General features: G+C 40.5%; 1 pseudogene; it reads right to left on the reverse strand.

Annotated features, from left to right (window-relative positions):
• Nucleotides 1–17,816: 17,816 nt before the first annotated feature.
• LOC115506789 lies at nucleotides 17,817–18,015 on the reverse strand (annotated as a pseudogene).
• Nucleotides 18,016–18,367: the final 352 nt, after the last annotated feature.

An 18,367-nucleotide genomic window follows, 5' to 3' on the forward strand; every position in this document is an offset into this window, starting at 1 on the left:
TTCTTTTCTTTTGATTTATGTTAATGTCATTTATGCCATTACAAAGGATAAAATAAAGTTGATAGTTGGGAAACAAACTAAACCATGACCTTGCAAATTGGACAGAGAGGGCAGACACCACAAATGAGAATCCCCACAAAATGATGTTGCTGAGTTGAAAGAAGGCTGAGGCTGAGGCTGCTGGCATAGAACAGAAGGGATGAGTTTGGGAGGTGTATATTGTTATTGTCTGCCTGCTCCAATGTCTGCAAATCTGACCTACGCAGGTTGTACCTGTTCTGGAATCAAGAGAGCAGGGAATTTGAAATCAGAAAACCAAAGTTCTGCTTTCTAACTGTATGATCTTTTGGGCAAGTTTATTAATCTCTGTGAGCCTCAGTTTGATAATCTGTAAAACGGACCTAACAATTGTTAACTCACAGGGTTGTCATGAGGATTAAGTTGAAGAGAATGCATATGAAAGTCCTTTGTAAATGACAAGGCCTACACAGCCATAAAGAGTTGTTATTACTGTTATCTGTCATTTAGTTATTATTGTCTCCCAACTTGGCCTAAAATTCCATCCATTAGAGATTTATTTATTTATCACTAGCAAACACTTCTGGAAGAATTGGAAAGAGGGGGTATCATTCATTCAAGAGTCAATATAGACTAGTCCAGTGGGTCTCAACTCTGGCTGCTATTAGAATCCCATGGGGGCAGGTTTTTTTTTTTTTAATTGATTCCCAGGCCCCACATCTAACAGAGTCTCTGGAGGTGAAAACCAGATAGGAGTGTCTTTTTAAAGCTCCTAATATGCAGTTGGGATTGAGATCTACTGGAAAATGGGCCCTGACCAGACAGCCCTGACTTCAGATTTCAGTTTAAATCTTGTCTCTTCCACTTACTGTGTGACCTGGGAGTAGTTATATAATCTCTATAAACCTTACTTCCTTTATCTTTAAACAACAATTGTACCTCATTATGGTTGTTCTGAGGATTCAATGAGTTAATACCTGTGAACCACGTTAGCACAATGCCTGGCACACAGTAAGTGCTTTGAAGTGTTAGCTAATTTTGTTGTGATTTGTAGGCTCTGCTCCAAGTTCATCCTGAAGAACAACTCTTGACCTTTATCAGGGAGAAGAGAAGGTGCAGCATGGAGACTGTTTTATCCTCAGTCTTTGTCTGACTTTCTTTTTTAAATATTTATTTATTTTTGAGAGAGAGAGAGAGAGAGAGAGACAGAACACAAGCAGGGGAGGGGCAGAGAGAGAGGGAGACAGAGAATCTGAAGCAGGCTCCAGGGTCTGAGCTGTTAACACAGAGCCCAACATGGGGCTTGAACCCACGAACTGAGAGATCATGACCTGAGCTGAAGTCAGATGCCCAACTGACTGAGGCACCCAGGTGCCCCCCTTCTGACTTTCTAACACCAGTCTCTCTTGGCTCAGATGTTCTGACACCTGGGGTTTGGGTCCCTGGCAAATGACTTTCACAGCTGGCCCTCCTTAATGAAAATTGGCTTCCCCTGGAGATCTCACATTCCCATTTTTTATCAGCATCCAGGCCTATGGTGTACTATGGGCTAGTCTTGGTTGATTGAATAACAAGCAACAAAGACTGTCAGGGCAGATCCCACCTACCCATTTTCACCTAAGCCTTGCCGTGTCACGTCCCATGCAACCCAAATCTTGCTTCTGAAACATTTCTGAAAAGAAAAACTGCCAGATTTGTACTCCCTTTCTGTAACAGAAGACAGAGCTCAGACAAGTGACCAAGATTTCTCACCTAATGGGAAAGTGAGAGGGTAGTAGAAAGAGGCTGGGCATCTGTCTTCACTGTGTATAATCTCTCTTGGTGACAGAGTATCTGCAATAACTAAACATCCCTGAACATGTTTTGTACTCTATTAATTTCCTGTTGTTGCTATAACAAATTACCACAAACTTAGTTATTTAGAACAACACACATTTATTTTGTTCACATATCTATAGGTCAGAAGTCCAAATTCAGTCTCCCTGGGCCAAAAGTCAGGTGTCAGTAGAATCATGCTCTGTCTGGAGGCTCTAGGGAAGAATACAGTCCTTTCCTTTTCCAGTTCTGGTGCTGCCAGCACCTCTTGGCTTATGATTGCATCACCCCAATCTCTACCTCCTTGGTCACATGGCCTTGTCAACATTTTCTCTGATTCCCACTTATAAGGATACATGTGATTGCATTTAGAGCCCACCCAGATAGTCCAGGATAATCTCCCCATGTCAAAATCCTTAATCATATCTGCCTAAACTAACACGGCAATCATAATTTCAAGGGATTCAGATGTGGATCTCTTTTAGAGGCCATTATTCAACCTACTACACACTCCAGGGTGTTTTCTCCTTTAATTCCCCTCAAGTCCTCTGCCGTTCCCTTCTACCTGAGAAATGAAGCCATTCAAGCTTTATGGATTTTGTCTGTGTCTTTTCTGTATGTGTTTATGGTCTATTTGCTGTCTGTTATTTGTTTGAATGGCCATTGCAGGGCCTGAGCACTCAGTGGCCTGGGAATTCAAGCATTTTTGTGAGAAATTCCCTTTCTTTGGCTGTATGGATCTGTGTCTCACGGGGGCAGAACTTGAAGGGTTGAATGGTTTGTTTCTCTGGAGAGACTAGAAAATTGCTGGCCTGGCACTTCCTGTCCCTTCCTGAGGCCCATGCCATATCTTTTTGATTCAGCTCCTTCTTATTAATAACCACTTTGAGGCATAGCCCACTCTGTGCCATAAACTAAGGCTGCTGTGCTGGGGAGATAGATGATGATAGAGAGATAGATAGATAGATAGATAGATAGAGATAGCTATTAACAGGGGAGAGAGAGAGAGAGAGAGTAAACATGATTCCAATGTAGCATGCTGAGTGCGATACCAGGAATCCTAAGGTATTATAACCCCGCAGAGGAGAGGCCCTGATCCAGATGGGAGGTAGGGGCAGGTGATCAAATATGCCTTAGCCGCCTCAACCAGAATGGCTATCTCACCATGATTCTCCCCGTCCCAAGATGCTCCAGGATGTAGTAGAGGTATAATAGTTAGTACACTTGAAGGGAAGTAATGGCTTTCTCATTAGATTGTTGCATGACTTTGCCAGGTTACTCTATACTGTGAGCCTCAGTTTCCTCTTGTTCTAAAATTGATAGGGGAGGGCTTAATCATAATGGCTATATTCGCAGGCTGCTGTGAGGATTCAGTGAACAGTACATGTGAAGGGCTTTATAAAATATAAAGAATCATAACCTGTTCTAGTTGTTATTCTTAGTTCACCACTTACCTTCCTTACCCATTCTCCAGCTTCCTTCAGGCTATTTCATGCAAATCTTTTGTTTTAGCTAATTCAATCCTGATTCTTTCATTGTTTCCTGACTCATTCCTGGCTCTACACACACCAGAGAAAAATTTGTTTCTCACCTATCTTTCTGCTTTCAATCAATCTCTTGCCAGTCATACACTAACATTTGCAAACAACCACATTTATAGAGAAGCCCACTACTTCCAAGGGAGTTATCACCCTTCCAAGTTTATGCCTAGTCTAAGTGAAAATTTACTATTGAGTTCCAGCCACTCATGCAGTCAACCAATACTTATTGAGCACCTACTCTGTACCAGGTACTGTGTTAAGCACTAGGGGTACAGATGAGAATAAATAAGACACTCATGGTCACTGGCCTCAGGGAGCTCATAGGCTAGTGAGGGAGTCAGGCACAAAAACAAATGATTTAAGTGTAGTGTGAAGCTACCATTAGAAGAAAGCACAAGTTTTGTGGGAGCAAATAAAAAGGCAGCAGAACTCAGACTCAATGAGTAGGGGCAAGAGAGGGGAGAAGGAGAAAGCATTTTCTAAGTAGAGGGAATGGCGTCTATTCTGGAGGAACTGAAAGAAGTTTAGTGTGGCAGGAATGTGGAGTGTGAGGAGGGGGCTGGTGGGTGGTGACCAACTAAGGATGGGGGGGAGAGAGCGGCAGCAGCCTCATTGTACTGGTCCATATTCAAAGCCATATTTTGACTTTGCTTCCAGGGAAATTCCACTGAGGAATTTTCAAGGTTACATATCATATCTACATTTAAAAATCCCTTTCACTGTTTTACAGGGAACAGATTGAAGGGAAGCAAAAGTTGGTTGCAAGTGGACCAGTTAGGAGGCCCATGGAGGGATCCAGATGAAAGAATATGATGACCCAAATAGGGTGATGGCAGTGGGCAAAGAGCAAGTTAGAGCAATGCAAGAGAGATTTAGGTGGTAGGATCAACAGATCTGCTTGGTAATTGATTAGATATTGAAGCTAAGGGGGAGGAAGGAGTCAGAGTTCCCAGATTTTTAAGCTAGGCACCTGGGTCCACAGCAATGCCATGCACTGGGATAGGGAGCACTGGAGGAGGGGAAGGTGCAAAGTGGAAAAAATAGTTAATTGAGTTTTGGAAGTGTTGATTTTAAAGTGTCTGCCAATCATTCAAACAAATTTGTGAATGTACAGAACTAAAGATCAGGCAAGAATGTTGTCGCATCCACCGAATAGGGCTGATCATTGAATCCATGCAGGTGAATGGGATGGTCCAAGAGCAAAATGAGAGAGAAATGAGGAAAGGGGCTGAGAACAGAGCCTTCAGGAACCCCAGCCTTTAACAAATGAGGCAAGGCATAAGAAAATAGAAACTGCCTCATAGTAAATGCATAATAAATGTTGCTGTGTGAATGAAAGGAGACTGAGAAGAATAGGCTAGAGATAACTAACCCTCTTTGGGATGGGGAAAAAGAGAGATGAGGCTTCAGAAAGGAGGTCAGACCTGAGCTAAATCATGAAGAATGACAAGGAGTTCACCAGGAAGACAAGGGAGAAAAAATTCATTTCAAGAATAAAGAGCATGTTCAAAGGTTCAAAAACATAAAAAATCATGGCTTTTGCAAATGGATTCCTCCAGATTCCGCTTGTATCTTTTCCCCTTCTGATCTGGCTGTGTATCCTTAATAAATCTTAACATCCTTAATAAATCCCTGTAATAAATCTTAGCCATGAGTGTGGGAAAAAAAGTCATGGTGTACTTAGTGAAGATTTTCTAATTTACCGTATAGGTGTCTCAGTTTCCTTTTATACCTGTATTCATGGCACTTTCCGTAACCAACGGGGCCTGGATTCAAGACAGTCAATACCTTTCCAGCTGTGCCCCAGCTGAATGGTAGGGATTGCTTAGAATGATATGCTGAAAAGGAGTCTGAGGCTGCACGTGGACTCAGCGGTAGAGTGCCATGATTGATTAGTGATGTCTGCCATGCATGACGGAGAAAGGAGTTGTAGTACATGTGCCCTGTGTTTGTCATGCTGGCCTAGACTTTTCCCTTTTGCTTTCACCTCTACTTAACCATCTGAATACTTATGTGAGAGGATAGGTTCTCATGAATCATGAATTGGCAACTCTCTACTCCAAAAGAATATGGTCTTCATGAGAGAATAAATATTGCTGAGAATATATCCAGTGATCAAACATTGGCTGAGTATGTACTATATGCCAGGAGCTAAAGCTGGCTCCTAGGGGTTCCATATAGAATACATAATTGCTCACTTAGCCTCGGCTTCATTGTGTTGAACCAATGGAGTAAATCCTAGATTTGGGGCTCCGTGTTGGAAGAAAGAATGGCTATCTTTATTCCCAGATCATGAGCAACGTTCAGATTTAACTTTAAGGTACTAGCATGCAGTAAGAGTCTGTTTATTGTGATCTAGTTCTAGGTTTTACCTTAGCTTATGCTGTGGTTACTGGTCCAGTGAGCACAGGAAAAAGAGCTGCTTGCTCTTACAAAGACTTGTAAATCATATAAGCATAGTCAGCACAGTCTAGCATACTTTTTTTCACAGAGAAACTCCTCAGAGCATCTTTTTTACACTGCACCCCTCATCTTTTCTATTCTTGCATAAACCTCTGTAGTGGTTCTTAAACTCACTGCAGGACTGTTCTGGGTATTGTGTGGTAAAGGTCTTGTTATATTATGGACCTGAAGTGGGTAATAAAAAGGGCTCACCTGAATCCTTATAGAAGGCTCCAGGGCCAGTTATGGGGACTCAAGGATGGCAATCATTTCTCTCCCCAAAACTGGCTATGAAATGGGTAATTGCAGCAGGCCAAACAGCTGAATTGAAAGTGTGAACCTTTCAAGGCCTGGGAAATTTGAAACACCAGAGTGAAGTTTTTGGCAGCTGATAGCTAGAAATTCCAGGGGCGGGGGGGGGGGGATGGAAGTGAGAGAGATTAAGGGCTGGGAAATCCAGAGGGCCTCATGACCAAGAAACAGGTAGTGTGTGTGGTGGAAGGAAAGGAAAAGTGAATCTCCCTGCCAAGCCACAGCAGCTCATCAGTGCATTTCGGTTACCTGGGTGTACAGAGAGCTGTTGTTGATTGGAAGATGTTGTACATGGGAAACGTGTGGAGGCAGGGAAAAAGTCTTGAGAACCACTGGCCTAAACAGTAAATCTATCTTAAGGGAGAGGGTGTGGGGACTCCATAAAGAAAGCTTTCACTCTCTGTCTCTCTCTGTCCCAAAAATAAATAAACGTTGAAAAAAAAATTTAAAAAAAAAAAGAAAGCTTTCACTGCTTTTACCGGGATTATGGAATTCAAAACCCGTAGTGTAAGCTGACTCTGTGCTGTTTCTATTTTCTTTATTTTCTGCTTTCTCTCAGGCTTTAGGAAAATTCCTTCAGGTAATGTAAGCTATGCTAAGGTAAACCAGAAAATAAAGGATTTTTTTCAGTGTCGGCTTGATTATTAAAGGAAGAATGGAAAACTTCAGAGAGTTGGGGATCATGCCTTTACTCATTCGTTCATTCATTCATTCATCAAATAATTACGTACTTGCATGTGCTAGGCACTGTGCTAGGTGCTAAAGATTCAAAGAGGACTAAGACACATCAAGAAACTTCAATTCTAATAGATTAGATGTTCACATAAACAAGTAGGTGTACTAAACGATTAAAAATAGTACAGAGAGGGGTGCCTGGGTGGCTCAGTTGGTTAAGCCTTCGACTTCGGATCAGGTCCTGATCTCATGGTTTGTGAGTTTGAGACCCGCATCGGGCTCTGTCCTGACAGCTCAGAGCCTGGTTCCTGCTTCAGATTCTGTGTCTCCCTCTCTCTCTCTACCCCTCCCCTGCTCATGCTCTGTCTCTCTCTCTCTCAAAAATAAATAAATGTTTAAAAAAATCAAATCGGGGCGCCTGGGTGCCTCAGTTGGTTGAGCGTCCAACTTCAGCTCAGGTCATGATCTCACGGTTTGTGAGTTCGAGCCCCGCGTCAGGCTCTGTGCTGATAGAGCCTGCTTTGGATTCTGTGTCTCCTTCTCTCTCTGCCCCTCCCCGACTTGTGCTCTGTCTGTATCAAAAATAAATAAATGTAATAAAAAATGTTTTAATCAAATCAAATCAAAATAGTACAGAGATATAGTCAGAGTAGAGGATGGTGTAACAGTTAAGTAAGGCTACTTGTTGTAACATATGAATTTCCAAATATAAGGTACTTACAACAGAAATGTATTTCTTGCCTACATCAAAGTTTGTGGGCCAACTTGGGAAGGAAATCTCTATTCCTCAAAGTCATTTAGAGATCCAGACCTGTTCCATCTTCCACTGAAGATCACTAAGCATCACCTAGGTGGCATATGGTGAGAGCCAGAGTGGAGAAGACATACCTTTTTATAACCATTTTGTCCCATAAGTGACACAGCATGTGGCCATGTGGCCCAGTATATGCAAGAAAGCCAAGAGATTTAATGTAGTGATATGCTGAGGAGGATATTTGAAAACAGGGTTCAGTGACTATGTAGTTAGCCTGCCTCAGATGGAATGGTCCATTCTACCTGGAAGGGGTGAGAAAGCCTTTATGGAGGAGATGATCCTTGGTGGAATATCTAAAGAAAAATGAGTGTGAACTATTAGAGTGAAATAATGCTGTGGGAAAAATAAAACCCCAAAGGATGAAGTTAGAGTTTGCTATAATAGCCATATCTTCCCATCTGGAAAGTCTCTTTCCAGAACTCATTTGACTTAAATCATTTAGCTCTCCCCTACTACCCACCCACCTTCTTCTTTCCTACTCATCCTGAAAATCTCAATTTAAATTTCACTTCTTCTGGTAGAGTCATATCTGATCAGTAGACTGGGGAAGGTTCTCCTGCTAGGTGGCCCCATAGTGTCTGCTGTTTTTGTTGTAACTATTTAAATGTCTATCTTTATTCTTATACTATAAGTACCATAAGGACGGGGCCTATGTCTGGTTTTAATCACCATTGTTATCTCTAGTGAATAGCACTACGTCTGTCACATAGCAGGTCTTTGATAAGTATTTGTTGAATGAATGAATCTGCCTTCCAAAAGCATCTCTTATAACACTTCCCTCAGTCATTTATGTGGTTGATCAGTCAACAGATATCAGTCCTCATTAAGTGCTAGATACTCTTCTCTACACTGGAGTTAGTGATGAATGAAATACTATCCTTTTTGTTTGATCATGGTAGCCTGTATCCCCATTCCCTTGAGATAATGGTAGGGCAGCCAACTCATCCTGGTTTGCCTAGGAGTTTCCTAGTTCTAGTGCTAAAAGTGACATATCCCAGGGGTCCCGCACCCTAATTCCCAGTCCTGAGCAATCTGGAACAGTTGATCACTCTATAGTAGTGTCTGTTTCTTATCTCCATCCCAGATATCTAGCATTATATCTGGAACATGGTAAGTTTTCAATGAATATTTATTGAGTGTAGGTGGGTAGGTTAGTGGATGGATGTGGACTTGGATGAGTGTATATAGATAGATGAATGAATATGCTTGTTTTGGGAACTTTTCAGAATCTGGAGGAAAAGAAAAGAGACACCTAGAGATCTCAGAATACTCAAGAAAGGTCTACATCAGAGGGCTGGGAGGGCAGGGGCAGTCTTCCAGAAGTTTAAGGTAGTAACACTCTTCTTTGGCCACTTGTCTGAGACTCATCTGAATTTTTCTAAAGACCCAGAGGTGGGGAAAGATTGGCCTCTGAAGGAAACTCCCAGCTAGGATGATGGGTATTAAGGTGATTTGGCACAGGAAGTCCTCATTCTGCTTTGCAAGTCACTGGGATTAATATCCCCTGGTGACATCCTCAGAGGAGGTCAAGGTATAAATAAGTATTTTCAATACCTTACTTTGGGGGGAAAGTCCAACAAGCTTTGAGGCTATTGTGTAGAGGAGAGATGTAGAGAGGTAAGAAAATAACTAGAACTTTTGGGGCACCTGGGTGGCTCACTTGGTTAAGCATCCAACTTCGGCTCAGGCCATGATCTCATGGTTCCTGGGTTTAAGCCCCACATCAGGCTTTGCACTGACAGTGTGGAGCCTGCCTGGGATTCTTTCTCTCTCTCCTTCTCTCTCTGCCCCTCCTCCCTGTCTCAAAATAAATAAATAAACCTTAAAAAAAGAAAGAAAATAGCTAAAACTTTATAATTGTAGTTAATTATATTTTCAAAATAATTTCATGGATTTAATACAGCTAAACAATTACATTTACTTTTTTCCTGCTCAGATTCCTGGTGGAGATGTTCAAATTTTTCAAATCATTATTTAAAAAATGTTTAATGCTTATTTTTGAGAGAGATAGTGCACAAGCCAGGGGATGGGCAGAGACAGAGAGGGAGACACAGAATCTGAAGCAGGCTCCAGGCTCTGAGCTTTCAGCACAGAGCCCAACGTGGGGCTCAAACCAGGCATGGTGCGATCATGACCTGAGCCAAAGTCGGACGCTCAACAGACTGAGCCACCCAGGCTCCCCTCAAATCATTATTTTAAGGACATTATGGTAGCTGTCTATTCTTAGAAATCCATTCTCTTCTGTCTGCTAGAATGCCCCTCAGCCCCAGTTTCACCCTTGTTCCTCAAAAATGAGTCACTATGGAGAAGTCCCTTTGGATCCCTCCTAGCACTCAGAGTACTCTGTTAATACATTTTATGTCAGGTATCCTTGAATAGCATTGTGAGTTATAAATGCCTGCTCTTCTCATTAGATGGGCACTGCCTTTAGTACAGAAATAGATGCAAATAGCTTTAGTGTTTCCTTCTGTAAAAAGATAACATTATTTATCTCATAGGGTTTTGCAAAGATTAAATAAGATAACATAAGAAATCTTCTGCACACTGCCTAGCACAAATAGTTTTTGACAAGTGATAGTTGCCTCCTTTTCCCCCTTCTTTGAGAAAGGAACTGTCTATTATATATTTATTTCTGTGTCTCTAACACAAGGCTTGGCACACAGTGGGCCTCAAATGTTTACCAAGTTGAACTGTCAAAGAACCATGGTCTCATTGGAAGATGATAATAAACAAAGGATGCATAACAATGACATGGTGTAAAAATATGGTAAACAGAAAGTGGAGGCTAGCACAAAACCATTCACAAAGTTAACTGTGAGCTGTATCCAACTCGTCAATTTCTGTCTTTACTGATTCAGTACTATGGCTTTTATTCACTTTTTGTCCACATTGTACTACTGGCATACTTGCATCTTAGCAATTATCATATTATAATAAAATCATATATTTATACTTTGTCTTCCCAACTGAATTATAAATTCCTTGAGTTCAGAGAATGTGCCTTATGCATTGCATTTTTGTATCTTCTGTACCTAAAATAAGCACCCATTTGCTTTCTTTTTTTTTTTTTTAACACTTGAGCTAGTTTCCCTTACCTTGACATAGGTACCTTCGGTGAGAAACTTCTCCCTAATATGCATTTTATCTTTTCAACTGAATTGAAAGTTCATTCAAGGTTGGAAGCCATGTTTCCCCTATAAGGCCCAGCACAGGGTCAGATCCATGGTGGGTGCTAATTGCATATTTAATTGACCAATGCATATTCTCTCAAAATAGGGAGATGTCATTCCACATCATAAAGGACATTTCTGTATGAACTTAATATATACAAGGTTCTGATATGGTCCATTAATATCATGCCATATCAGATAAAATTTGATTTTAGTACAACCAAAGAACAAATACAGTTTTCTTTCTTCCGAGAAAAGAAAAAGAAAATGATTTTACTGTTTTTATAAAAATAAAAAAGCAATAGATAACCCCAAATTCTACCATCCATAAATAATCAGCATTAATATTTAGTGAGCATTATTTCAGACCTCTCTCTATGTATGCACATATTCAGAAAAGGGATGGGTGACTAGATAAAAAAGATTTTATGAAAATAGGATCATAGTGTGCAGACCAGTTTTATTAAAAATATTCAATCTAATTTTATTTGAATTCAACAGAAGACTAAAATGAAACCAAAGAAATTGCTAACCTTTGGATAAATATTATTTCACCTCAAGAGATATTGACTTCACACTAGGGAAGATAAGATTATCACTGGTATACCTCCTCTCATCTCCTCTCCCCCAGCCTCCAGATTTTTATTAGTTATATCATTGCTCTGTCAGTGTTATTAACTGTTACATGCTGCTTTGTCACCAGCATCAAGTCTGTTATTTAGGGGATGTAAATGTATTACAAACATTTAATTAAAGGAATTAATTGCTCCATCTGTATTCTTCTATCATGGTTTATCTGTTCCCAGATTTTCTTTAAGATTGTTTATTTATTTTTAATTTTTTGATGAACCTCCACACTGTTTTCCAGAGAGGCTGCACCAGTTTGCATTCCCACTGACAGTGCAAGAGGGTTCCCGTTTCTCCACATCCTCTCAAGCATCTATAGTCTCCTGATTTGTTCATTTTAGCCATTCTGACTGTTTATAGCAGCACTTTCAACAATAGCCAAATTATGGAAAGAGCCTAAATGTCCATCAGCTGATGAATGGATAAGAAATTGTAGTTTATATATATAATGGAATATTACTTGGCAATGAAAAAGAATGAGAAAGAATGAAATATGGCCTTTTATAGCAACATGGATAGAACTGGAGAGTGTTATGCTAAGTGAAATAAGTCATACAGAGAAAAACAGATACCATATGTTTTCACTCTTATATGGATCATGAGAAACTTAACAGAAGACCATGGGGGAGGGAAAGGGAAAAAAAAGTTAGAGAGGGAGGGAGCCAAACCATAAGAGACTCTTAAAGACAGAATAAACTGAGGGTTGATGGGGAGTGGGAGGGAGGGGAAAGTGGGTGGTGGGCATTGAGGAGGGCACCTGTTGGGTTGAGCACTGGGTGTTGTATGGAAACCAATTTGACAATAAATTTCATATTTAAATTTTTTTAACGTTTATTTACTTTTGAGACAGAGAGAGACAGAGCATGAATGGGGGAGGGTCAGAGAGAGGGAGACACAGAATCTGAAACAGGCTCCAGGCTCTGAGCTGTCAGCACAGAGCCCAACGCGGGGCTCGAACTCATGGACCGCGAGATCATGATCTGAGCTGAAGTCGGCCGCTTAACCAACGGAGCCACCCAGGCGCCCCATTAAATTTCATATTTAAAAAAAGGTTATTTATTTATTTTGAAGAGAGACATAGCGAGTGGAGGAGGGGCAGAGAGAGAGGGAGAGAGAGAGAATCCCAAGCAGTCTTCTTGCTGGCAGCACAGAGACCAATGTGGGGCTCAAACCCACAAAACTGTGAAATCATGACCTGAGCCAAAACCAAGATTTGGACACTTAACTGACTGAGCCACCCAGGCACCCCTGTTCCCAGAGTTTTTAATTTGATTTTTTTCTCTTCATTGGCTGGATTTTGTAGAAGGTTTTATGAATGCTGTGTTCCTTGGGGCACCTGGGTGGCTCAGTTGGTTAAGCATCCTATTTCAGCTCAGGTCATGATCTCACCTTTAGTGAGTTTGAGCCCCACCTCAGGCTCTGTGCTGACAGCTCAGAGCCTGGAGCCTGGAGCGTGCTTTGAATACTGTGTCCCCCTCTTTCTCTGCCCCTCCCCCCCACACACTCTGTCTGTCTCTCTCTCTGTGTCTCAAAAATATATAAACATGAATGCTGTATTCCCCAAGTGCTACATGTTGCCTTTTATTTGAAAAAGTAGTTGGCTGGGTATGACATCTTTGAGTCTCACTTAAACTTTCTTTCAACATTTTATAGACCTGCTCCATTGTATTTTGGTATTGAATATTACTGTGAAGTCTGAAGCCAGGCTGATTTTTTCCTTCATATAAATATCTTACTTTTTTCTGTCTATACATCTGAAAAATCATTTATTTATCCTTGATGTTCAATCATGCTTTTTCTTTCTCCTTCTTTCTTTCTTTTCTTTCTTTCATCTTTCCTCTTTTTCTGGAACACAGTATGTCTTTTCTGTCTACAGATTTGGTTCTTTTATTTCAGTGAAATTTTTTCTATTATATTCCTAAATACCTTTTCTGCACAATTTTTTGAACTCATCATAGACCTTAGGAACCCTAGCCATCCTTGTTACATTGTCTTCATTTTCCATGACTATTATCCTATGATTGAATTAATCCCTTTGCCCTTTAGTTTTGATTCACTATGATTATCGTAATACTTCCTTTCATATCAGTGATTCTATTTTAGTCAGGGCTATTTTGAGCCACACTGTTTCTAATTAATTTACTAGTTCTAATATAGTATTGTTTTGGCTCTTACTATGTTCCTTTAGTTCTGCCCTATCCTCAATCTATTGTTTATTAACTTGTCTTTGAGTTTTTGTTTATTGCATTCATGTTTTATTGAGTTCTAACATGCAAAATGCTCAGAATGTTTTGGGTGTTTCTTGTGTTATGTTTTCTTCCATGTGTTTTTATTTTAATTAAACTTTTTATGAAGATCATTGTAGTTTCATGTGCACTTGTAAGAAATAATACAGGGAGATACTGTGTACTCTTTAACCAGTTTTTCCCAATGGTCACATTTTACATTCTTACAGTACAAATCACAACCAGAATATTGACATTGATAAAATTTATCCATTTTATTCAGATTTCCCCAGTTTTACTTATATTCATTTGTGTGTGCCTGTGTGTGTGTGTGTGTGTGTGTGTACCTTTATGCAATTTGTAATGCCACAAGGATCCTTTGTGTTGACTTTTTATAACCACACCCTCCCTCCTGATCTTTACTATCCCTAACCTCTCCATTTCTATAACTTTGTCATTTAGAAAATGTTATATAAATGGAATTACACAGGGGCACCTGCGTGGCTCAGTCGGTTAAGCATCTGACTCTTGATTTTGGCTCAGGTCATGATCTGATGGTTCGTGAGATCTGGCCCCACATCAGGCTCTGCACTGATAGCACAGAGCCTGCTTCAGATTCTGTGTCTCCCTCTCTCCCTCTGCCCCTCCCAACTTGTGCTTGTGCATGCTCTCTCTCTCTAAATAAGTAAACATTAAAAAATGTTTAAATGGAATTATATAGTGTGTGACCTTTAAGGATTGGCTTTTTTTAATGTTTATTTATGTTTGAGAGAGAGAGACAGAACACAAGTGGGGGAGAGAAGAGACAGAGGGAGACCCAGAATCTGAAGCAGGCTCCGGGCTCTGAGCTGTCAGCACAGAGCCCAATGGGGGCTTGAACTCACAGACTGCAAGATCATGACCTGGGCCAAAGTCAGACACTTAAGTGACTGAGCCACCCAGGTGCCCCAAGGATTGGCTTTTTTCATTCAGCATAATTACCTGGAGACCTATCCAAGTTATTGTGTGCATCAACAGTTCATTCCTTCTATTGCTAAGTAGTATTCCATGGTACGGGTGTACCATAGTTTGTTTAACCATTTGCTCATTGAAATACATCTGGGTTGTTTCTAGTTTGGATCTATTATGAGGAAAGCTACTATGGAACATTTGTGCACAGGTCTTTGTGTGACTATATTTTCATTTCTCTGGGATAAATGCCCAAGACTATAGTTGCCGCTCCATGTGGATTTAATCTCTCGTTTGCATGCTATGTTTCTTCCCTTTTCTTCTTTGGTTGTAGTAGTATGTTGGCATGGTAGCCATGCCATTTCTTTTCCCCTTGTTTGTGCTTCACATGGGCAGGTCTTGCCAGGGCTTCTATTTGTTTTGATATAATTTGGTTGAATTCTCCATGACAACCTTCCCAGTGTATCTAGGACCTTTTCATACACCCCTCCAAGGTCTTGTTTGAAAGCAGAATGTTCTGTTCATTATTCTGTAGACTTCAGGTAAATTATGGGAAGGGGAAACTCAGCTAAAGTTATGCCTCTTTTGCTGAGGGGCCTGGACTCTGACCTCTGTCTTCTGATGTTCTATTAAATGTCTATACATGGCCCATTTAAACCCACCAGGAGTATATTCCAATCCCAAAGCTTTGGCTCAATATTCCTAAGAAATAGGGAAGAAGGGAAACTCTAGAAAATAACAAATTCTGATAGTACCCTCTACCTTGGCTGAGATCCTACAGTAATATGTTGGGCTTCTCCTCTTGAAGGTATGTTCTGGACTCTTCCTCAAAAACTTCCTCAACCCTTTCCCCTGCCCATTCCAAACTACCATTGATTACTCTCCAAATTGGTGGGGTTTAGTGATGACTTATAGGATTTTGTTGACTTGTCTTTTTCCCTAAGCACTGTTTCTGGGGGTTGGAACAGTTAGGAACGTTTTAGCATTGTCCCAAGGTCTTCAGTTTTCTTTCTTGGCTGCCACTTTTGGAAATATAAATTTTAAAGTTTTACTCTTTCCTTGTTTGCTTATTGCTGTTGAAATTGTTAGTGTTTTTTTTTATAATTATGATTTATCTTTGTTCATTTTTTTAGGTATTTGGCAGCAGTGGTAAGAGATTAAGAGTCTGTAGGTCAGCATTGTTCTATCAGTTTTCCCAGGAAATCTCAGATGGTGTGTGTTTTGTTTTTTTAAACTCCTCTTTCATACTAGAGGGCCTGAGTCTGGAGAAGAACAGCACTTTAACAAGGTAAGGAAGTATAACAGAGTTGGGCAGTCGCTGCAACTGGGACCAGAAAGGGAGAATTTAAGTTAGGAAAAGTTGGCATGGCACACTCAAACATGGACCTAACTTGGGACCCCTAACTGAATATGAACTTTCCTTTTCTTCATTACTTTTACCCAACTCTTTCCAAGTTCAGTCAGTTTGCCTCAAACTTCTCATGTGTGTCCCTTCCTCCCCACCTTATTGTAATTGCCTATAGTCAAACCTCATCTTTGTCCTGGATTTCTGCAACATTTTCTTAACAGGGCTTCATGCCTCTAGTTTCTTTCTCATGCAGGCCATTCTGCCCACACTACCATTTAGTCAATGTTCCTAAACCATTTTGTGTATACCCTCTCCATTCAAAGGCCATCAGAGACTTCCCAATTGCTCCCTAAAACAAGTTCAAACTTCTTAATATGGTCTAAAAGCAACTAACATTTATGTATTTCCTCAATGCTGAGAACATGCAAATTGATTTTTACATATTGAATGATTTAATCTTCAAACCTTTGAGGTAGTTATTGTAATTATCCTCATTTTACATATGAGAAAACTGATATGAAGGGGATTCCATAATTTTCCTAAGGTCACACAGAAGAAATGGGATTCAAACGCTAGCAACATGGCTCCAGAGTCCATGCTCTTAAACCACCTCATGACATTGCCCTCTATAATGCCCTTCATTGTCTGCCATCCTAATGACCTTTGCAACCTTATCACTCTCTCATTACCACCCATACATGAACATTCTGGCCACATCAAGCTACTTACTCTTCCACGAACACACCATATTCTTTCACACATCTGTCCCTTTTCACATCTCTTCTCTCAATGGACCACTCTCAGTATACCCTACCAAATCCACTTGGTAAACTCCCATTTATCATTTTTTCTTCTGCTGTTTTTGCTAAAGTACAAACCTAATTTTGCACATCCTGGCTTGCCCTTCAGTGAGGCCGTATTGCCTCGAGGATACACCCAGCTTTCTCAGTATAGTAAATAAGACCCTACAAAATCCAGGCCCCATCTACCACACAACTATCTATCACCTTTCACACCTCAAACTCAATCTGTACCAAACTACTTGAACTTTCCTAACCACACCATTCTGATCTCTGCCTCTATGCTTTTGTCCATGTTCATCCTTCCAATTGGAATCTCCTGTCCACCTGAAAGACTCTTACATGTGCTTCAAGACTCAGTATAATCATTCTCTCTGTGATGAAGCCTTCCCTTCCCTGCCACGCCTTGCCCTACCATGCCCTCCGTTACCTTCTTTAAGCAGAATTGGCTATTCTTTTCTCAGTGTCACCCATGCACCTTGTACATCACTTCTATTGTAGCACTTATCACACCATTGCACCATTATTTTTTACAGAGCTGTCTCCTTTATTAACTTTCTTGAGGGGGATGACAGTATTTTTATTTCTGTAAAGTTTATTCTAACTTGCACCTGGCACATAATAGGCACTCCCAAAATATGTGTTGAATGAATGAATATTTTTTTCAGGTTTTAAAACTTTTTATTTGCATATTTTAAAAATTGTGCATTCTAATAATTAAAATCATTCGAACAAAAAAAAATGGCACTCTAATTAAACTGCATTTTGCAAGCTTCAGGATACCTTGGACCAGCTTGGTTTCTAGTCCAGATTTACTGCTGTCCCACCCAGCTTCTTCCTTCACCAACATGCAAGTTCTTTTCTTTCCCTGCCAGCCAGACAGGCAGATGGGAGAGGCAGGAGCAGCCTTCATTGTCAGTAGTTCTTGATTCTTTGGTGTGAAAAGGGGCAGCACGGTCATTTAAACTTAATCCAACCTCTTTGCATCTTACAAAGTTAAACAGTTAAAAAAATAAAATAAAATAAAATAATAAGAAGGCCATACCTGTGGAATGTACAGCGCATATTGGTGGCACACATCTCAATAGGATTTGACTGATTGCTTCTCTCGTTCAGTCGTTTCTTTTGAAGGCAATGAAATTTTTCCTGTGTTTCAATTTTGACTTATCAAATTACTCAATCTCAGCCATATCGGATTTGTCAGATATGGTTGCAGAAGAAGCAGAGCAAGGCTTGCTAGCAGTGAAGCCTGGTTTACGCAGTGGCCACCGCAGAGTCATGAATGAATCTTGATATCCCCAGTGCCCAGCACAGTTCTAGGACACAGTATATACTCAATAAATAGCTGTTTTCTTAACAAATGTTTGTACTCTTTTTTCACTGTTATGTGTTTTCCTTCCAGGTACTTTCCTACTTCTTCAAACAAATCCTTTAGTGGGAGCCCCTGTTGCCTCAGAGCAAGCTTGTGAGTTTATTTTCCAGAGCAAAAGATTACCTTGAAGAGAATAGCATGACTTACAGAAACATGGCTAGAGGAGAGAGGCTGGGTCAAGCTGAGAGGAGCAGAGAAGGGTAGAATATTTGCCAAGACCTAACAGGCTTGGGCATATGAAGGTAGCTCTGTAGATATGG

Source organism: Lynx canadensis, chromosome X (genome assembly GCF_007474595.2).
Source record: "Lynx canadensis isolate LIC74 chromosome X, mLynCan4.pri.v2, whole genome shotgun sequence".
Taxonomy (NCBI): Eukaryota; Metazoa; Chordata; class Mammalia; order Carnivora; family Felidae; genus Lynx; species Lynx canadensis.